We start from the raw sequence: 23,620 nt of genomic DNA on the forward strand, positions 1-23,620 counted from the left end.
GTTCTTAAAAGAACATATTTTGCACTGATTAATTTAACTTTTTGCTCAATGTCATGGTCAGCCGTGTTCACTAAGAAACTAAGAAAAAAAGAAGAAACAATCACTTTGGTCATATAAACTGCGTTGTCATTGTGTAAATTGGAAATGCAAAAATAAAGTTGCCTAAAGGAAACACGACAAAAATGATTTTTTGTATAAAAAGTTATGCTAGGATGAGATGTTTTTCCAGTCTTAAAAACAAACATGGAATATGATTTTTTTAAAATCCCAATCAGCTAATTACTTCATCAAAAGTTCATATTATAACAAAATTATGAACCATAAACTATGACTGGTGATTTTTTTCAACACAGTGAAAATGTAGTTAGCTTCAGCATTAGCTGTTAACTTAGCTTAGCCTGTCTATTAGCTCAACAGTTTCTCTCACCATGACGCTTCTAGTGTTCAGCACTGAGAGGGGATTTGGTCCACTTCATCCGCACCCATACCGACCTATAACATTTGAAGTTCAGCCATTACATTTTTCATTAGCTGCTAATGAAACTGTTAGCTTGACAGTTGTCCCATTTTGACCTACTGTGACAGTACCAAGACTTGATATATCCACCAACAGGTTGGTTCTGCTCCTCTGGTCTTCACGCAGCTTTACGGAGCAGACACCAGCTCAATTTGTCTAGTTTTCAGATTTTTTTGTTTTGTTTTTTGTTTCAACAATTAGCTTTCCAGTTAGTAACTGTCCCCCATGCATTTCTCTTTGTGTCTTTGGAGGCAAAGGGCCCAGAACAGCAGTGGGCGGGGCTTGTAGTTTAGGTCCATTACTCTCCTCTAGGCTCCCTAACTTACTTTATAAAGCGAATGATGTCAGAAAATTAGTAATATATATTTATCCAAAAAGCTAAACTGAAATGGAATTTATGCTACAACGAAAGTTAGCAAGTTTTTATAACTTCTATTTTATATTAATAAATTTTTTCCACAAATTACATCAAGATATAACTTTTGTTTTAATAGCATTAACTTAGTTTTAGTATGACTTCTGTTGTGGCTTTCACATTTTTTAACCCATCTTGGCCACCACATCGATTTAATTCATCTATAGTTTGACCAATAAGTACTGTGAGTGGTATTCATAAAATTGTAAATTACCGTATTAATGGTACAGCCATGTGTAAACCCATTTTAGCATACGCAGAAATAGCAGAAATTAGATTTTTAAAAAAAATCTGAATACCACATTAATGTGAAATGCTTAGTTTCACATTAATCCACTATTAAACTGTGCCAACGTCATTCTAGCGTTTTCCTTATCTTCACAATAACATTAACAAATTTACCTACACCAAACAAACACACGCAACTGTACGTGTTTTTGTGTATCTGTGTGTGTGTGTGGACTCAGCTGGATTTAAACTACATGACCTTTCACTGCCCTGTTTCCTGCTGTAACCATACCTCAACCTGAATCCACCAGTCGCCTCCTCCCATTACCATAAAGCAACACAGCAAGCACAATTAAAGATAATTTAAGACTTAAGCAATTAAGGTCACATCTTCCCTGGAAACGTGCCCCCGCGGCGGTCCTGGTGTCTGTCTTGCACAGGGTGAACTTGGACAGGTTTGCAAGTTTATGTTTGTGTGTGTGCAGTACGCCTCTGTAATTGCAGCTCAGGCGCACGGGGTCAGCCAGGGCCTGCATGGCTCTGTTTTTGGATGAATTGCCCAGGAGGAGATTAGGACAAAACGGCATGCTCTGTGCCTACTTGCGCTCCGGTTACAATTAGGTAAACACGAGCGCACGCGGCGATAAAAGCACAGAAATTGACACGTTCTTTTAAAAAAATAAATAAATAAAAAATAAGATCATGCCGTTTCCAAGCACACATGGTATAAATAATCCCGTCTTCGTGCAGACCACCAGCAGAACGGATTAACAAGTACAGGCCACCGAGAGGTTCAGTTTTAAAGGCCTGAACTTCGGCTGATGTTATATCAACACAATTTTATTGAGTGGGAATCAAGTGGGATTTTCTGGAGGAGGAGGACTGTTAGAACACCTTCGGTCTGCAGCTTGGAAACAGTCTGCACTCCGGTGCCACTAAACTTGGTCCCATACACTGTCAGGAGCTTTTAACTTCCAACTGAGCGCTATCTGTTAACGTTCCCTGTATCTTACAAACACGTGAAGCGCACCCCTTACTGCTGAGTCAGGATATTGAGGCAGCCATGGAGGGCAGAGTCTTCCTGGGTGGTCCCTGCAGCCCTACAGGCACCAGGAGTGCCACCATAAGCATTTTGGTCAAACAAGACATGTGATTTTGTGTGTGTGTGTGTGCGCGCGTGTGTGTGTAGACATGGACCAATTTGAAAGATACCAAGGCTTTTAAAAATTTCACGGTTTCAGAAGAAACAAAAATTTTCCACCACACCACTCCTCTAGTTTAAAGCCAATTCAGTGAGATACAGAAAGGAGCCAGAGTATCCAGAAATTTGTTCCTTCTCTACATACTTTTCCTGATCTTGCAAAATTAAATCATCAGTATGTTTCTAGTGAGGGAGGATACGAGATGCGTGCCAGAAAGAGTGGAATAGAGATTAGAATACATGCAGGACAGAATGCATGTGTGCCAGTGAGAGGGGAACAAGTGGAACAGGGAGGAGAGGCAAAGGAGGTAGAAGACGATGTACTTAGGGTCAACCGTCCAGAGCAATGGAGAGAGTGAAAAAGAGGTGAAGAAGCATAGAGACAAGTTGGAAGAAAAGTGCCGGGTGTGATGAAAGAGTATTGAGAAGAATGAAAGGGAAGGTTGTACAAGGTAGTGGTGAGACCAGCCATGTTGACTGATTCAGTGGCATTGAGGAAGAGAAAGGAAACGGAACTGGAGGTTGCGTGGCTCTAGATGTTGAGGTTCTTTCTTTGAGTGACGAGTGTGTGTAGAATCATGAACGAGTTCATCAGAGGGATGGCATACAAAACAGTTTGATTTGATTGCTGTTTGCTGCAGAGCAGCTTCCTATGTGAGTCAGTGGGTCACAGAGCACCAGGTCCTAGAAATTGGCTTTTGTGCGATTTTGTCCAACGGACATCCGCTTTGAGTCTTTTGGACCTCTGAGAAGTTGAAGTATCCTCGAGTATGTTCAGGGCAATATGAAACTGCTATCATGGACGTTATTTAGCAAGTTGAAGCTAGCTAACCAAAGAATGAAGGAGTTAGTTGATGCTACCAACATTGCCTAACGGGGCCGTGATAGGTTTAGTGGCTAAGACCTTTCCTCAGAGAGAATGCTCTTTGGCTCTGGACTGAAGGTCAGTGAAATAAATCAACATTCTATTGGATGTATTTTGTACTGATATTGATCATGTGTCTATTGCGATAGGTATCGTTGTTTTATTGCCCATCGTTAGTGGAGGATGCAAATGATAGAGACAAATGATTCGCTATGGTAAAATCTGAAGGGAAAAGTTGAAAGATAAGAAGAAGGCTTAAATAAAGTACACAAAACCAGAAGCTACGCCACATTTTTAGGTATTAGAAGCCTGCCTGAATAAAAAGGAATAGTAAGTAAACCTTGACTGTCTGACCACAGCAACCTGGTGCAACTAGGGAAGCTCAACAACTCGAAGAGACTCAAAGCCAACCTTAGTTGGAGAATTAAGGTTATGACAGCATTTTTTATTTCATAACTTACAGTAGCTTTGAAATGCCAACGAAGGCTTATTGAAGAGTGACTTATTTATTTAGGAGAACGCAATGCTTTGGAATAAAATATTTCAGGCAGCAAAGGAAGCAGCAGTTTCTGATCACGCGGCAAAGAATTTGTAACTCAATACACACGACTGGTTAAAACCTGTTATCCAGCTGGAATGTGCAGTCAGAAACAAAGAGAAAACACCCAAAAACACCACCGAGGTTATTTTAACTTTTGAGCAAATGCTGACAACTAAACATAGAAATGGGCAGCTGTCCTCTGACCAGACTGAAAAGAAAGGCTGTTGCTTTTTTACTAAATATGGAATTGTTATATATCTATACACAGCAGTGGCAACCTGTAAAAAAATATGATTAAAATCCTCAACACACACACACAAAAACACCATCTGTGTTATCAGCAACTTCATGTGAGGACAGGGTAGCCGCCACGGAAACCAGAGTGATGAAATGCCACCCGGCAGTAAAGTGAGGCAAACTTGCAAATGCCAAATATAACTTCCTTTGGTTCCAAGTGCCACAATTTCTCATGGAGCACACAATTACTTGGCAAGAATGTATTTTTGTTTTTTTTTTTAAAGACATTTTTTGTAACAGTTATCCTGATAGTGATATTATGTAATCTTTTGAATTTGTGGAAAAAAGTTCCAAAAAATGCTCTGTTCAAGCTTTCTGGTATTTACCAAATAGATATAATTTTGGTAATTCTAAATAAACTAATGCAAGAAAAATGTGGTCTGATTTAACTTCAGTCAATGAGAAAAGAATATGTTTGCATCTTTTTATTCAGTGTACGTAAATATCTGGTTTCAACTGTTTGACAAAATTTCAATAAGATGCATTTAAGTAAAGTGGCAAAATCATTCAGAACTTCTATTTCAAAATTCAATTTATTGAGTTTTTTTTTCTGTGTGGACAGAAAATCAAACTTTTTAAAACGGAAAACTTTCTAGCAGAACATTTATTTTTGTAGAACAAAATCCAAATAAAAACCAAACTCGGCATCTGTTTATCGATCCTGGTCGCATCCTTGGAGGCCATATGGCAGTCCCACAACAGCTGAAACCGTATGAATCTGTCAGCACAATGCTTTTGGCCCCCTAAGGTCCTCTGTAGGTGGAACAAAATCTGTTGGTACAGGAAATGTTTGCAGTCGCTTGCTTTGTGCATTTCAAGTTAGCAGCTATAAGGTGAAAGCAGCAGACTCTGGGCAAAGCAAAAAACAGCACAAATACATAACCTGAGTTACTTTCCATAAACTCTCAGTGGATTTCAGAGTTACCAAAAAAAAACAACAGCTATAAAATATGTATTAGATGCAATGTCACAAAATGAGAAAGTACGGTGGGTTGGAAAAGTTCAATTCTCAACAGTTGGAAACAGTAGAAACTGTTGAATACAAGCAACATAAAGCAACATAAATCATGGTTTATTTGACAAACAACACGAAGAGCAAAATAACCGTTGATTTCTATGCTAGTTTCTATGGAAACGAGAGTGAAACTATCCTCACTGTTTTTCCTAGCTTAGTAATTCCTTAGAGTTTTGTCATTTGTATGTCGGTGTGTCAGGGGCATTGTAGATAGAAAAAACTATTTTTGAAAACTTTCTTTTAAACTCAAAAAAGTCCATGCTTTTTCTCTCAAAATTTTGGAATTTGTTCTAGCAAGTTCTCGACTTTTCAAACTCAGAAATTTACATGTTTTTTCCTATAAAATTTATGGGATTACTCTCCAAATTTCTGAATTTATTCGAGCAAATCTTTGACATTTCAAGCTCAAATTTTCCAGAATTTTTTTTTTTGAAATTAATCTCTAAATCTTAGTTTTTCTGAGCAAGTTTTCGTCATTTGAAAGTTAGAATTTAGATGCTTTTTCTAGCAAATTTCTGAAATTATTCTCAAAATTTCTGAATTTGTTCTAGTAAATTTTAGACTTTTCAAACTCAGAAATGTCTTTGTTTTTTCTAGGAAATTTCTGAAAAAATATGAGCTCAATCTAAAAAAATCCTTGTCTCTTTTCCATCTACAATGATCCCAAAACGCTGTCGTACATCTGAAACCTCTAAAAGGCGATATCAGGTAAAGTCAAGGGCTGGTGTCTGTTATTTAGAAGGATCTGGAGGAGCTGATCTCCATCCTGGCTGCGAGTTGCTCCAGTGAAACCTGGAGACGACGGTCCAGTGAAGCAAACAGGACAACCTAACCAAACCGTAACATACAGAAAAATAAAAAACCAGAGGAGGCCACTGAGGCCATTAAAAATGGATGCCCTAAACACCTCGGCTGCTCCTTGAAATTCTGTCCACAAAGGTAATAAACAGAATCGGTGACCGCTGCTGGCCGGAGCAGGACTGGCAAACTCTCTCTGTAAATATTATGGACGGAAACTGGTTGCTTATTCCCGATACTCTGGCTGAATCATTGTTAGGACTTGAAGTTCATCCAACTTGTTAGCCAGTGATCTCTCGCCGCCCATTATGATCTCTGCTGCCGCTCTGAATCGACGACGCTTCCTTCTCAAACTCATCTGGGATTTGTGGCTCCGGTTGAGTTATTATTTCAACTTTAGCAACGTTAATCAGCTGCTTCTAGTTCTAAACCACATTGTTGCTATGGTTACGCATCACAGCAAATAACCGAAAGTAAAAAGGCAAAAAAAAATAAAATCCTTCCAGCTGCACAGCATCCAAAACCAGAGAATATAATCATCCAAAATTGTGTCGTTTCTGCCAGGAACGGTGGAGATGAAGTTTTTTTTTTTTTCTTTTTTAAAAGAGAAAATCAGAATGTGAGAAACAGAGTTTACTTCAACATTTTGCCACCTGGAGTAGCACAACTCTAGAACATTAATATCAATCTCTAGATTTAGATAACGGGACATCTGTAGGACTTCTAACATGAGCTTCCACCCCTATGGTTTGAGGGCTAAAGCAATCGGATTAATCGTGATGAATCAAATATTGAAATAATTGTCAACTAATTTAGTAACCAATTAATCGTTAACTGGAGTACACAGACTCTAACAAAGACTATTTGCTAAAAGAACAGCACAGTCAGAGCAGTAATTCAGTCAAAAATGTACAAAAATATATACATTTTGCATTTAAGATTAAAAAAAATCCTTGTCTGTAAATATGTTCAACCCAAAACTTCTCAAACTGCGAAGTTTTGGCTTCAGCTGGGTCACATTCGGTGAAAAACTCTTGTTAAGCACCTTTTGTTATCCAGTCATTAGTCAAGCAATTTTTTTTAGAAAGTCAACAAATCAGTTCTACCCTGTACTGATGTTGGTAAATGGTCTGAACTTATGTTGCACTTCTCCAATCATTTTGATCTCTTGAAGCTCTTTATCTCAACATGTGGCAGCAGGAAGCTGGAATTGAACCGACAACCTTCCGATCACAGGAAGACCACAGAGCTACAGTCACACATACAACAAAAAGGCCTGAGATTTTCACATGTTGATGTTAGAAATGGTTTGACTGCATATTCACTGTTTGCTACAAATGATAAAGCATATTCTAAGAAAATGCTGTTATTGCATTTTAAGTGTTAAAATTTTTACTTTTAAATTTGGAAAAAGTAATTTTTTATTGGTAATGTTGATGTATTTTAATATTGATAAAAAAAAGATGAAGTGGTTTTATGAAAAATATGGCAATTAAAAAAAAAATCTGATTAATCAATTGATTATTTAAAAAATTGTTACTTGCAGCCCTAATTCTTTCCTTCACTGCTTTTCTCCATCTAGCTGCTGACTCACACCTTTCTCCCCATTTCCTCCTAACCTTCTCATTCATCACCCATTTGGCTTTCTTTTTCTTATTCTTTTTTTTGCTGAATCATGTCCACATAATCTGTCTTGAGCTTTCCTCTCTGTGGCCCTCTCAAGGTTCTTCGTGCAAAAACTGCTGACGCGCCTCCACCGTTTTCCCTCCTCCTTTTCCTTCCTCCCGCTCTTCTTGGCTTATCTCAGCATCGTGACCTTTCTGCCTGGAACCATTGATGGGGCATCGTCGTGAAACTCTCCTCAGACAGTTCAATTTAAAACTGCTTGACTCGAGGCGGCCAAACACTGGGATTTAATCCGCCTCGCGCTCCTGTCTTTCCCTCCAGAACCCAGCTCGATAAAGCTAAAAATGTGCCGAAAACACGAAGAGTCACGAAAGTGGAGCTCAGACACCTGCTTAGGCATCTCACTACAACGCCTCGATGGAAGGGAGAGCTCAGACTCTCTCACACGAGCCAGACCTCTAACGTGGTCCAGATTACAAAAAAAAAAAAGAAAAACGAGAGGAGAAGAGAAAGAGCTGGAACTCATTAGCGCTTTTCCTTCAATCACCTGTTATTTTGTGAAAACGGACGAATAAAAACGCAGAGACATCTGGTACTGGAATCCACTTCGGGCAGAATCTGCTTCGGGGCCTGTGTTTCCCCCTTTTTATTTATGGTACAGAAACAGAACCGCACAAATGGACTTGAGGGAGCAGCTCCGTAACATATGCTCCTCGCCGCAGGAGAGGAAAAATAAATGTACGCCAAACCCTAAAAACCTAAACCAATATAGGAGCACTCTGAACACCAAATTGCACCATCGGGCTAAATAGCAGATTTTTTTTTTTCTTCTAATATGCCTTAAAGTACAGTAAGATTTTTTTTTTTTTTTTACAACATAACTCAGACTGTGGGTAGTGAGAGAAACACTGCCAACAAACAAAGTGTTCAAACCTCAGCAAGAGTAAAAAGTTAGAGAAACGCCTTCGTTAACAATAACAGAAAAGACGTAGAAGACGAACGTTAAACACTGACAGAAATTGGTGGTCAAAATTAGAAAATTGAGAATGCAGTGAAAAAGTGACAGTGACAGAAATGACTGTAATTTATTGCATAATGTGGAAACAATTACCCCTTAGTGGAGGAGGGGCTGGCACAGAGAAGCAGATGTGATGTCCAGGTTTGCTACCCATGTGGACTTAAAGCACATGCTCTCGCAGTGTGTGTTGCTCTACTCCACACACACTGGCAGAAGGAATTTAGCTGAGGTGGGACAGACTTGTGTGTTAAAAGTAAGAGTGCGTTCACGCCAGCACTGTTTAGTCTGCTTTAATTGAAATTCTTGTTCGTTAGACGAACATTTGGGGAGTTTGGTTTGAAAGTCCAGTTCGTCTGGTCTCCCTAAAAACCTAGATCTCTGTTTGGTTGAGGTGAATGAACTCTGCTTATGTGAACGCTAAGTGGACCAGAGACTGCTCTAAAAGCAGCAAGAAGACTGTAACGCAGGGTATTTCTGGTAAATAGAACCAAAACAAACATGTGACTCTGGCGCTAGAGGGAGAAATGGCTCGTAGTCTTTTGCTAAAGACAAAAGAGAAATCCTACAACCGCTGAAGTGTCACACCGCTTCTCTTAAGGAGGAAGTTGAGTGTCGTCTTTGGAGGTTTCTGTGTCGCTGCCTTCACATGTAAAATGTGAAAGAAAAAAATGACAACATCTAGTGGACCTATAATCCTACATCAGTGCAGGTTCCAACATGGCAAGGTTTGTTTTTTTCCTCCTAAAATACGTAGGCAAATCTACTAGCAAAAATGTTCCAGTTCATGAACAACTGGGTTCTTTCTTAATGTGTTAGCTCACTGTAGCTCCCTGTTTGGTTTCTATATTTGACTCTGGTCCACATGCAAATTCAGCCTTTGGCTCTTGGTGACGTTAGATTTTAACCACTAAAATATGACACCACTCAATTTTTGTTCTTATAAAGGAAATTGTGTTTCGTGTCGTCTTCTGAGGTTTTTTGTTGTTTCCTTCAGTGGTTCTTGGTGCAAAGCAGCGAATCCATGTGCTCCATTCGTTGTCCTTGCCTCTGATTGGCTGAACCCCCAGGAGCAAAGAAAGTCTATAGATGTTAGCTTTGGTGGTAGTGCTGAAATGATTTTCACTGTTCATATGAATGAATATTAACGTACATCATATGTTTAGACAAGTGGTGGAAAATTTTTAATGGAATTAATTTCAGGGACAGTCATATTTGTGTTTGGGACGTCTGTGCTGCTAAATTTAAATGCTTAAGTAGCATTGAGATGCTACTTTAGGGTTTTCTTCGCTGATAGGCTAACTCCTTCTAGTACAACTTGTAGTGAAAATAAACCCCAAGAGGATCAGAGAAACAACTGTGTCGTCCATCCCTGTTTGTGAATGGTGCTTGTGCGTCAAATTTACGGGCGTACCAGAAACGTGTGAATATAGAGGTTCCAGCCGGAAATCCAGTAAGTAAACTTAACACATTAAAATTTTATGTAGTTAATTAATCAACATTAACTCGCTAAAATAGGTAGCCATAAGCCAGCAGCGTCACAAGTATCTTTTCATTCATGCTATTCCATTGGCTGACCAGTTGATTTCCTTGTCTACACTAAACGGAAGAACAAATATCTTCACGGCAAACATTAAAAAAAAAAAAGATTTTTACTTTTTTTTTTACCAAAAACATCTTGAGGTCCATTTTGCTAAAACTTGCAGATTTCCATATATTCCTTTGCCACAGGGGTTTTCAATGAATCCTTACATAAGTAGGTGTCGTTGAGGAATATGGTAAACAGAAACGTACTTCCAAATCCAAAGTGCTTTTTTTAATGCATAACTTGTGTGTTATTTCATTTCAACATGATTCAGGAGTTCTTGGCCTCTGTGCAGATATGACTCCTTAAAATTAATCACTCCACTAGAAGCTCGGACTCCACCCTACTCCAGTTGCCAGTACACTAGAGCCACGCATGTCGGCACACCAACAGCACCACTGCCGCCACCATTTCCTCTCAGGAAATGAATTAGGACTCCAATTGGCTTCAGTTGCAGTCTGGCTGGTGATAAGGAAAAATCTGATTGGCACAGAAGCGACAGGCCTTAGCCGAAGAGGGGGCGAGGCGGGGCGGGGGTGGCGACGCTCAAAATACAAAACAGTGCGCAAAACATCTTTTGCGCGCCGCCACGCATCCGGGTCACCCGGATCCTGATAAAGCCACCAGCTCAGGTGGCTTAAAGCAGCAGATTTACCTCATGAGAGCGACTTGGCCGGCGGACAGAGGCAAACATGCAGGGCGAGAGAGCGGAGCGTGACTAGTGTGCAGAATGCTGACTCATTTTCCTCTGAGAGGAACACAAACGTCCAATGTAAGAAGCTCTGGACTGGAAAGGAGGAATAAAATATCGTCGTGGTTAATTTCTTATTTATAACTTCACTGACAATTTTTCAAAGGAATAAATATATATACAAGGCATACACAGGAGTAATGCTTAGATCACTTAATCGGCCAAACATTGTTACCATGACAGTCAACAGTGGTGATGTGTTCGTCTGTTTAGCCTGTCTGGAGGGAATACAGCAAAAAAAAAAAAAAAAAAAAAAAAGGTAAAATTACGTTCTAAATGGATGAAGTGAAAAAGTTTGGCAGCCATGGGGAGTTTTTTTTGAGTTCAGTTGTTTTAATGGGGAGTTTTATGTAACAAGGTGGTTTTTAGTTGTATTTTAAGACAAAGTAGTGAATAATAGTTCAGGTGTTTGTCTCTGCCCTCTTTGCACATTTAGAATGTGTTCACACCAGCTCTGCTTAGTCCACTTTAACCAAACTCTAGTTTGTTTGCCTAGGTGAACTGGTCCACCTAGAAACCTAGGGCTCGGTTCAGGTTAAAGTGACCTCTGGTGCGGTTCGTGTGCGAACGCCAAGCAGACCGGAGACCACTCCAAAAGCAGGAAGCGGACTGAAGACTGGGGCATTGTGGGTAAATACAACCACAACAAATGCATGAGTCTCATGAACTTTTACCAACAACAAAAGAGGTCGACAGGAAGTCAACAGGAAGTGGTAGGAGGGTGATGGTGCGAAATGTTTTTTAATGACTTATCAAGAGAACAAACTCATTCATGTGAGATTTTAATTGCATTTCTTATTTAATGGAAACACAGCAATTGAGAAAATGTGTTCTTTCGACTTTAGCTGAAGATCAACAAAGTTTGGTGAACGTTTGCAATGGAAACGCAGCTGCTGCAGGTTAGCTTTCCAAAACAGAATTAGCATATTTAATGTAAATACTGAATAATGACCTTCAATTTTTTTTTATATGTATTTACACTTCTGCAGAATATGGCGAATATTATTTTTAAACTAATCAAGGGTGATATTTTACCCCATTAGAATCCTACATAGGCACTTTATGCACAAAGAAAAATAATGGAAAGAGATTAAAACCTGTTAATGTTGGCTGTCTGAATGAGTCAAAGTGTTATTTTTTTTTGTCTTTGTATTGACCCGTTTCACATTACATTCAAATCCCAACACACTGACGTGTCGCTGTTCATAAAGAAGTTCAAGGAGTGAGTACGAGTGTTTCTACCAAGTTCTTCACAGGGTAGATCTCAAAAGGTAATCCTTTAATGGCAAATATACCAACAAAAAAACCTTCCAGCTCATGAACAACTGCTTCCTCGCTTCAGGGTGTTAGCTGACCGTGGTTCCCCGTTTGGTTTCCATCGTTGCCACGAGGCTTCGCGGCAAAACTCAGCACCGCTCTTCGGAGAAATGTTTCTCTTGCTAAAACTACAGACTGCTGACTCTCCCAGGTCAGAGGTGTAGCCTTACACTCTGGCTGTCAGACAAGCGGCTCAGACTCGCACAATAACGACGTGACGCAGCGTGGATGGAGGAACAGAAGGAGAACGCAGGGCGGTGGAGGGGGACCGTCTGAGTGTGAAAAGACAGAGGATGAGAGAGAAGGGAAAGTCGGAATAAGACAATAAGCATGACAGGTGGAAACCAAGAAATAATAGAAATATAAGCGACAATAGGTTTTGGGTTTTTTTATAATTCCGAGGCAAGGTGAAATATTACAGTCAGTGTGTTCCTCTTATTCGTTTTTGCACATATGGAGATGATTTCTTGCAGTGGTTCAGGCTTTATGAAATGACAGCCAGATGCGTTGACTTAAGAGTTATGTTTTGTTGGCTGAATATGACTCCCGGCTACAAGATGTTGTGGCTTACAAGGTATGCCCCGACAAACAGGCCGGCGTCTGAACCCTTCGCGCAGAGCTCCGCGCTCGCCCTCCGTCGCCGTCCCGCCATGCCGCCCCCTCGCTTGTTATTACTCTTTGGATGCCGATTGTCAATCACCGGCCAGTGACTTTTTAAGAGGCGAGCTGGAACGGGTCCGGTGGAAACTCAAGAGACTGACGTTGACTCGAGGCGAGCAGGCGAAGCGAAGTGGCCTGAAGACGGAGTGCGAAGCTGGACGGAGGCAGAGGAAGAGGGCTGAAGAGCTGAAAGACCCTCGCTGATCGTTTTAGAAGAAAAAGTCAACGTTCCGAAAATAAACCACAAAAATTATTGCAACCCCTGGGAAACTTGTTAAAAGCTCATAAAACTAAAGTCTGCTATAATACATGAGGCTGTAATGGAGATCCAGTTCGCTGGGTTTTTTTCTCTCGTCCCTCCACCCCCCTTCTTTAGCCGAACGGTGTTCTTAATTTTTATTTTCTTACCAAAAGAATGGAAGCGAGAGGTGTCAAAGGCCAAGAAGAACATCTCCTATGCACACGTTAGGTTAAGATTTAAGGTGGTGACTTAGAAAATAGTAATATGAAGTGATGCATGTTGCTTTGACAGACAAGAAAGGACATAAGATAATGACAAAATAACCACATTTTTTTATTCAGAACTAAACCGTCTCTGGACACGTAGACTATGTTCTATCAATGTAGCTTATGATTATCACCATTAGCAAGAAAATGATAAGTAGAAGTACTTATCACAGATAACAGTGTTGTTTTTGTGATGAGCTACTTTTTAAGATAAAATATTTGGTTTTGTTGTAGTAATTGTTAAAAGGGTTTTCTAGTCACATAGTTTCACTTTATAGCAAAATCAAGTTACTATGTTTTTGTCTGTTGTAAAAATGCTGTATTTATATCAAATATGACTTAAAGTTGATTTTGTAATTTAACACCTTGAAATTGGGCTTCTGTCTCTTGAAAAACTCCTGTTCTTTCTGAAACTCCGCCTGCAGGAAGTCATCACAACATGGCTCCTTTATTAACCCTAAAACAACATTTTTACCAGAAGATGAAGCACCCCTCCTCCCCTGCAACTCCCTCACTCAGATCCTTCAGACTAGCCAGCAGCAATTAGCAAACACCTGGTGGAACTGCACATCTGCTGAGCTCATTATAGGAGCTACTTTTCAGTGCAACACTGGTAAAACTGATGTAAAGGGTTAATAGAGGAGGGATCTGATGACTTACTGAAGGTGGAGTTTCAGAAAGGAGTTTCTTAAAGAGACAGAGGCTCAATTTCAAGGTGTTAAATTACCAAGTCAATTCAATTTTTTCATTTTTGATCTATACAACATTTTTAAATAAAAAAAGAAAGTAACATAGTTACTTGATTGTCACTATGTGCCTAGAAAATACATATTACTGCCCCTTTAAACAAGTAGTAAATAAATAAATAAATCTTTTGACTGTAAAATAAGTGTTCTTTTTTTGTGATAACTTTCTATACTTTTACCACATTTTCTTGCTAATGATGGATGTAACATGCGTAGCACTGCCCCTTTAAGGAATCTCATATTATTAAGAGTTGCTGAATTCTTTACTCAAGCTTTCCTCTTTAAAACTTGTCCAAAAATAATGAAATAATGCAAAACAAAAGCACGCATTCTGCTCCGTGTCAACCTTTCACTTAAAACCGAATGAAATGGATTTGGTAGAAGGCAGTGGACATGTTGCATCAATCAGAACTCCCACCCACCTCTCCCCCAAACACGTAGCCACACACATTGGCCCATGTAGGGACAAATTGGAGCTGAGCATGGTCTGAGTCAGAGCGGTCCGAGGCGACTTGGCTACCAGGCCTGCTCTGCGTTCAGCCTAAACGCTTCTGATAGGCCTCGCTTGAAAAACGACATGGTGTTGAAGCGGTGGAAATCGAGAGCCGCTGGCACGGCGTGTTGTTTTAAGTAGCAGGCAGAAAAGGGGGTGGGGGAAGAGGAAAAGTTGAGGGGGCGGGGAGACTGTCTACAGGCAGAGTACAGAGAAAGATGAGACCCAAGAAATCGATAGATGGATAGAACGTCTCCTACTTTTATCAAAAATGTACTCCAATCTTGTTTTTNATATTTTTGGTCTTTTGTTATTATGTGTAACTGTAGCAACCAGAAGCAGTTGATTAACATCCCAAAAACTGAACAATACCACAACTGAAACCACACACACATCTATGGTTTTAGTTTCTATGTAAAAATGAGCCGTTTCTCCTGAGTTGATGAATTTATTGTTATATTTCAGTTCAACTGAAAGAGATGCAAAGATTAGCATCCGAATTAAAAATACATTTTAAAAAATAAAGCGTATGCGCTCCACCTCCGCGAGCAGCTCGGTTTCTTGCCGACACCGTGGCGATGAGAGCTGTGATTGATCAGCTTTTCCAACAGGAAATGAGAGGGCATCTCTCAGAGGGCCTGTTTAAACAGCCAGTTATACGGTTACTGAGTTGTTCCAGGACAGCCTGTCACGTGAGGCGGCCGAGGCGCCCTGCGCGCTCCGGCCGACGTGAGTCAACGCTTCCCTCCCGGGTTCGGACGTCTCCAAGGAGCTGCGCCCTCCCTCACCCCCCATCCCTGCATGCGTCTCCGGGAGGCGCTTCGTGTTCTTGTTATTATTGACTGTGCATGTTTGCAGTTTATATGACATTCCTCAGAAGAAACTAGTGCTTTGGAGTCAAGATTTGATCATGTATTCAGTGTCCAACTGAATGTATTTTTACTTTTCGGTTACAAGATTTAATAGCTTTTTTTCCTCCCACACTTTTGCGACTCCACGTTTGTGAATCTGCTCAGAGTGTCCAGATTCGTTCCACGTCGCTTTTCCAACCACATCCAATTGTACATTTGATTCAATTTGCAAAAATCTGATTTCATGCTATTATTTGCAGTTGGGGTTTTTTAAGGTTAAAGTGGATATAAAGCATGGATTGGGTTTGGTAATCTGAACTGAACAATTTCTGAGAGCAGTCGGCGAAAAAAGTTCTACCAGGACTGTTGTTAAATTACGTACTTCAGACGTGTGTGTATATTGCATTAGAGTTTTATGTGACAGGTCCACAATATGTAATTGCAATATACCTTATATTGCAATTACATATGTACAGTTTTCATGTTTTATTTTGATAAACAAAACTCAAATTATTTAGTAATTGTTTGTATTTTAGCCTCTTTACTGTGATTCCAAAAAATCTTGTGCAGTCAATAGAAAGTAGAAAAGAACTTTGCATTATTAAAGATGCAGAGGCTAATGGTAACATTGAAGGAGCTGCAGAACTCCACCGCTCAGGTTGAAAAGTCTGTTAAGAGCACAACTAAATTGTACAATAGCCAAATCTTGCTTTTGTGGAAAAGGAGTGAAAAGAAATCTGGATGTTGTTCTGTTTGCAGTTTTGTTGTATGCCACATAAAGGACAGAGAAAAACAAATTTACCATAAAAAGTAACTGCAGACGTTTATCTAACTTCATCAAGACTATGCCAGAGACCAAATGGATAGATATACTAAAGCTACAGTGAATGGGCAAAATACTACCAACATATTGTCTAAAAATGCTCATAGCTGTCGACTTTAATAGGTCAAACACCAAATATACCTTAATATAAATCAATACACAGTGAAAACTGTCTTTGGTCTTCAGCAGAAGCCAATGAATGAAGGAAAATGAATAGCGTTGGATTGTCTTCTTTGGAATTGAAAGCCAATAGCGAGTCAAGCAGCATTTGCAGCTTCCCAACCTGCAATTTCTTTATAATATTTGGGATATGTTCTACAAAAAAATTATGAGAAAGGTAAATTTTCCCAAATTAAATTGTAGTTGAAATCTGTGAGATGAATTTGTTGATACCGAACCACGAATAGGCAGGTCTCCAATGTCGCTTTCATCCAAACTGACTGAACTTAAGATATTTTGATAAGAACGATTTAAAATTCCAATCTCTACATGTGCAAAACTGGTACTTTACAGTCAAATACATTTAAGTTTGTGGTTTCAACTCAAAAAACTGAAATAGTTCACGATGTGTCAGTCCTCTTGGTGGACACAGCATAGCCTAGCTGAAAGCGGCGTCAGTTGAAATCCAAGTGTTGGGAATGGCAACAAGGCATGGCAGTCTGACCTGAGAGTCTGCTTTACCTCCTCATGATAAATGGGCTTTAAATGGGGAAAACATATTTGCAGCCAGTTAGTGTCTCGCAAAAATTCATTATGCAAACTCTGGTGGAAGAAAACAGCCATTTATGTCCAAAATTTGCCCATTTAGCCTTGGCAGAGTGAGCAAAATCTTATTCTTGTGCAGCAACTTTCCTGTGTGCTGCAGCTGCTGGAAAACACTGATGTTGTCCTCATCTGCCCATGATGCATGGTCAGAGCTAATCTGAAGATATTCAATATAGCTGGCATTGATCCAATGCCAGTGCTCACCTTCATATCCACAGTGTTGATATTTAGATCCAAGCGCCCAGCCCTGCCATTCAGAACATCCGGAAAGTATTCACAACACTTACATTCTTCTATATTTTATGTTACCTCATTCCAAATTGTTTTAAATTAATCTCCTTCCTTAAAATTCTACACCAGCGTGTCATCCTTAAAAAATGTTAATGAATGTCCCTAAAATTAAGGTCTATACATTTTTTTTCTTGAGGGATTTTTCTGTCAGGTAAAACTTTGAGTCACGTGCACACATCTTTATTGTGTTCTGTGACTCCAACAGTTGAGGCCATCGCTAACTAGCTGCTAATATACCCAGAACCACAATCAGAACAAAACTCAGTAAACAAACCGAGTTTGGAATTCATATTTGATAGTTTTTGCCCTTTTTTTTTTGAGAATACAAGCTGCCATTCTGCCAATCAAAACAAAATCTTAAGCGGGGCGGAGCCACTGAGAGTGAGAGCTGAGCAGCGAAAGGGGGAAAAAAAAAGCAAAAGTTGCCTCACAAACTCCAGAATCAGATCCTTAGTGGATTTTAAATACAATGATCAAGGACCAGTCTGACACATTTAAGAATTTTGTTTCAACAAAGTTATTACTGTGGAACCAAAACAGAACAGAGAAATATAAAATGTGATTTTCTTTTGTACATTTCTATTGCGATAGAAGTCTTAAATTTAATTCATAACGTTCTTTTAAAAAGGTCTTTAAAAGTCTTAAATTTGAGTTGGCTGAACATGGAGAAGCCCTGCACACAAAAATACCCCATTATAACGAAGTGGGATGAAAATTTTTTAAGCGTTTCGCAAATTTATGAATAATAGAAAACAAAACAAAAAGAAAATCACGTTTACGTAAGCAAATAAGATGAAAAAAAAAGTTTGGAATAGTTTCCGGATGCACTGTGACATTTGACAGTTTGAGTCTTTTTTTTCCCTTGAGGAAACAAAAAAAGACTCCTTGATAAAAGAATGAAAAGAAAAAAATTGCAGTAAACCGAAGCGCTTCCTCTTAATGCAAACCAGACCGAGAGCTTCAGCTCCAGTCTGTGCGAAGTTGATTCCACCTCTGAGGCTCAGCCGCCGCAGCACAGGATGCAGGGGAAATAAAACCCTCAGTATTAGCCTACTCAACGCTGCATATTAATCAGCATTTAATAAAAGGAAAATAAATCGCCCTCCACTCCAAATATTATGAGTGACGCTAGCCTTGTTTTGATTTTACCGCTTTTTTTCATGCAAGGACCTAAAATAAACAACTCTAGTGAAAAAAAGGAAGGATGGAGCAGAGGAGGGGGCGGTGAATATATATACATATATATATATATATAACTGAGTGGTTACTGTATGGACACAGACACTGAACATCTGACATGAAACAAACAGGAGGAGTTCTTACACCAGTTTCCTAATTATTGAGATCTTTCCTGTCCAGATGGCTTAATTTCCTCATGTGTGATTAAAACTAAAATGGAAATCACCTCTGATTACGACTACATGGGCGTTTAGAATACGAGCGCGGATTTGACAGGGACATAAATCAAAGCTACTATCCGCAGTTATATCTGTTTATTATTTCATGTTTTTTTTTTCTGAGGTAAATTGTTTGCAACCACCATTTATACTCATATTAAATCCAAGCACAAGCAGAGCTGCCAACCAAATACAAAATGACACATTATATGGTAGCAGTGGAAGTGAGTGTCACGTCTTAATGGTACGGTACAGTGAGAATACTGTCTGCTACCGAGTATCATTACAAAGTAGTTGGAAATAATCTGAGATGAAAAACAAAAATTATAAAATTTTGATGTTGGGAGAAAAATGGCCACACTGTGCAGCTACAAACGAATGAGAACAGTGATGGTGTGTCCCCTCATGATGCTACGTGGGCAAGTGGGTTTAAAATGACGGCTGGATGAGGACAAAAGATGTAAAACATTTATTAATAAAGTTGGAAAGGCCTCAAAAGAAAACAAAACAAAAAAAAAGGTATGGTTTGTGTTAGTGCACAATCAAAATCGGATGCTTCCAAAAGCAGGAAGTGGACTATAATGTAGGGCATTCCGGGTAAATAGAACCAAAACAAATGTTAGCAAACCAAACTAGCGCTGGCGGCAGAAATGGCTCGTGATCTTTTACAACTGATGGAATCTGACACTACTCCTTTATTGTTTAGATTTTGTAAGGAAGGAAGTTGCGCTAATGTCTTCTTCAGAAGTTTTCGTGTCATTTCTGGTTGTTGGAGCGGCGCCACCACAGGTGAGGAGAGGAACAGGTTTCTCAAAGGGTTTGATTGTTTTGACTCAGTGCAGAGTGAAAGTGAACAGCAGCAGCTGAAAATGTGACAAAAGTTGGAAGTTTGGTCCCCAATTGAACCGACAACTTAGATACCTGGAATGATGACGAGAAATGATGTGGATTTTAGAAATGATGTTGAAGATAAATATTAATCTGCTAAATTTTAAATGATTGTATGCACAACAAAAAAAATGTATTAGCCAGCTCTTGTGAAGTTTCCACACACGGATGGATGTTTAATTATGATGATCATCTAGTTATAGCTAATAAAAACATAACATTTAAAATTAGATTATTATATCAGACCGATAAAAAAAGCACTTTTTTAAAAACAGAAATGTGAGCTTAAAGAAAAGTGCGCTTAATGCCACACTTAAAGGTGGCTATTTTCAAAATATACTTTTAATCTGACAAACAGGCCTCATCTGACAGCATGTTATAATTTATTGAATATGACTGTAGATGTCAGTATGCAGCGAGTTAGCAGAAAAGTGAACAAAACCTCAGAGCGGGGGAAGACTAACAGTGAGTCAGACGGGCCTCAGGTTTTAGCTGATTCCAGCCGTTTTAAAAGATACAGAAAATCCAACCAACCACCTTGAAAAAACATCTGTAAAGTCCTGACTAAAGCATGGAAAGGTTTAACAAAGGAAAATGGGGTTTTGTGTTCAGGGGACTCGCATAGTAAAGTATGGCTGGTAGGGAGCAAACCACATGCTGTTACACATGGACAAATGATTTATTATTTTTATAGTAGTTAGACAAATAACGGATGAATCTCTTCATGCCGATGGCTGCTGCCACTGCTAGGGAAATATATGATAAAACTTGTTGCCTGCAAATTTAAAGTTTTTTCTTTTCTTTTAATTTCTACCCCTTTGTGGTTAAAATCAGCCACTATAATAACACTGGTATGATGTAAGCCCATTACAAATTATATTAACAGTAGTTATGTTACACACATAAGAGTAGATGATAGATAAAGAATCTGGTGTTGACATGTTGGTATTGGGGGGACCAAATGAAAATCTGCTTCGGGCCCCAAAAAGGCTTGGACTGGCCCTGAATACACTTCTTTATTGGAAGTGGAACAATAAGTCCGGTGAGCTGGTTATGATTTCAGTCTACTTAACTGTTAGGAGGGACAATTGTTTCTGTTTTTTAGAGAAAACATTTAAGTTTAGACATTTGGCCTCTCAGGAAAAGCTGCTAACGGTAACTGCTCAGCTGGACCTCCGTAAGAACTGGTCTGTGACTGGACAAAAAAAACACAATTAAATTATAGATATAAAAAACTGATACAAGGGAAGACTAATTTTTGTGCTACCTCTGCATGCTACTAGAATCCAGTCCCCGGCTAAAAAGCTGCAGTTACGGCTCGTCTCGTTAACCCCCGGTGCCAAAACTAGGTGCAAAGTGTCTACGCAGCATTAAGGCTCAGCCCAAAAATACTACGCAGACACACTTCTCTTTATACTGTATCTGCGAGTGTGAACAAGTCCGGCGCACACACTCGCTCAGATGCCACGCCGAACACATGCTGACACACTGCAGTCCTTTTTACCTGCAGGCTCAGCTCTCGCCCCCCGAGCCAGCTCTCGGGTTACCTGTTTTCCTTCCAGTGAGTGTAAAGTGTATTCATATGCTCCTAAGAGGGCCGAGATTGGAAGGAGGCTGTTTTCCCAGTGATAAAAATCACTTGGCACCTAGCGAGGAATCGGCATCTCGGCGCAGCGCGCAGTGGAAGGGCACCGTGTCCGAGTCAGCGGAGCGCCCGCTCTGGCACGGGTTCAGTGTACACAGGCAGGAGAGGAGGACAAGCCGCACATGGGTCTGAAGCAACATCAGGGCCCGGCTACTTAACCGCCGGGTTAATAGGTTTCATAACTTTATTTTTAAAAGGAGAAAAAGGCAAACACAGGAAATAAATAGAAAAATCGCCTCAAGGAAAGTTCTTACGGAGGTTTCGAAGTACAGTAGCAGCTTCTGTTCATGCGACGTGTTGTGCTTCCTCTTTACTACAATTCAGTAATGTTAATGTGACTATATTGATGTAGTTTAGGTGTATAATGGATAATTAGTAAGTATAATTTCTGAGCAATTTACAAGTGTTATCCAATTTTCTATAGGTGTATCAATACACCCAACTCATGAGGCTAGCATGTGTTCATAAGAATGATACACAGAGATTTTAGCTACTATTTTATCCAAAATGATATCCAGTATTCCATCAGGTGGTTTTCCAAAGCAAAGCTTCATCCCCAGCGGACCAAGGGAAGTGGTTTGGTCATCCATTGCTGCTGTGTACCACTGTTGCTTGTGCGTCAGTTTTACTGGCGAACCAGGAACACATGAACACAAACGTTCTGGCCTGTGACTTTGGTATGTAAAAAAAAGAAAGAAAGAAGCTTTTCATTAAAATTTTAACCTGTTAAAATTGACAAAATGAATTAATCCAAATGAATGTGTTAAAGTAACAGCCTTAAATAAAACCTTCAAAAAATGAGTAAACAAAAACTTTTCTGAGACGATTGATTCATGACAGTTTGCAACTTCTACATCTTGTTTATTACAGCCATGCATGGGATCAGCATCTGATGAAATTATGCCTTGCAAAACCTGGTTGATTTACTCCGAAACAGTAAATCACTGGAAACACCTCTAAACGCATTTTCTTTTTACGACATTTTAAATGTTCACTCAAAATTCACATAATAAATGGATGGAAACATACCTGGAGAAAAGTATGTTAAATCCATCCATTTTCTGTACACCTTTGTCCCTTACTGGGGTCAGGAGGGTTGCTGGTGCCTATCTCCAGCTAACGTTCCGGGCGAGAGGCAGGATCTGTCGCCTGGACAGGCCGCCAATCTGTCACAGGGCAACACAGAGACAGACAGGACAAACAATTTCTTAATTAGGAAGACTTGCATAAAGTCTTGAAAGTGAATACACCTCTACCAGGCCTTGCTTGGAAGCAGCAAACATGCTGGTTGCAAAGGTCAAACTACACGATAGCTGAGACAACATATTCTCTGATCGATGGATCAGTTCTTAAATAACGTGTATACCTTCATTTGTACTTATTTTCCATCTGGCTACGACAACTTGAACCTGAAAAGTACTTGAAAACACTAATTTCACTACTACTACTGTTGGCTACAACATCACTAAAAAGTTATTTTCTGTGACTTCTATACATTCAAAGAGTTGCTCCTTGTGTCCCACAAAGATCGTCTGTGCCAATAACCTCCACATGTCCCCACTGCTATCGTATAGGAAGTTATCTAAGCTTCCTATAAGCCTATATTACCCAGAGAAACGTCAACGGGTGTTAGCTAGTGTTTTTCCTGTGCATTAACACTGTGTACCATTGAATTTATTAAAAAGTGCCAGGTCCAAGCAAACATCACGAAATGCCAAAATAAAGGTCTTTGATATGAAGCAGTGCTGATATATGTCTGGCTGACGAGGCCAGGAATGCCTCGTAGTTGGCATGTAGGCTAACTGCACCGCCGCCGTTCCTGGAAACAGACGTTCCCCTTCGTCGCCTCGGTCAGCTGATGCCCGGCTCTTTCCTGCTCTGCTTGCAGAAGCTTAGGCCTCGGCTTCCTTATTGGGGCTCCCAAAGTTGACTTGCAGGACAAATATAAGGAGCAACACAATGTCAAGTCTGGGCTAATCATGAGGGATTAGCTGCAGTAAAGCAACACTTTCACCCTCGCACACTGAATCAATGTGTAATGTGTCTTAATGGTGGAGGTAAACTGAATACTTAGTTTCAGCACACATGGGTCTCCATATCATCATTGAAAGCCACCTACATCGCTACTCGCATTGCCAAACCACATGGCTGAATGAGCCTATGAGACACACAGAGTGTGTACTGTATGTATGGCCTTCTGGTCTTCCACCGCTCACTCACCACAGTGGGCTGGGACTTGACAAGGGGGTCCCAAGGATAGGGAAGGCAGTGTTACCTTCAGTCTCAGCCCACTGGGCTATGGCGGATTTAGGTATTATTCTATCAGGGCTAAATTTACATCTGAGTCTTTGTCACTCCCTCTCTGCGATTCTCTTGCGTTCTT

At 39.9% G+C, this 23,620-nt stretch overlaps 1 long non-coding RNA gene across 3 annotated transcripts in view; it reads right to left on the minus strand.

The window, feature by feature from the left end:
- The window catches only part of LOC103143654 (uncharacterized), a 168,972-nt gene that overhangs the window by 35,096 nt on the left and 110,256 nt on the right, over positions 1-23,620 (minus strand). For 2 of the 3 annotated variants that reach the window (XR_476819.2, XR_001663151.1), the window contains exon 4: positions 22,267-22,403. This is a non-coding gene — a long non-coding RNA (uncharacterized LOC103143654). Of the gene's footprint in view, positions 1-7,088; positions 7,101-22,266; positions 22,404-23,620 lie in introns of those variants that run through there. The other variant, XR_001663153.1, reaches the window with a different exon arrangement.

This window comes from Poecilia formosa, unplaced genomic scaffold, assembly GCF_000485575.1.
Source record: "Poecilia formosa unplaced genomic scaffold, Poecilia_formosa-5.1.2 Scaffold4, whole genome shotgun sequence".
NCBI lineage: Eukaryota > Metazoa > Chordata > Actinopteri > Cyprinodontiformes > Poeciliidae > Poecilia > Poecilia formosa.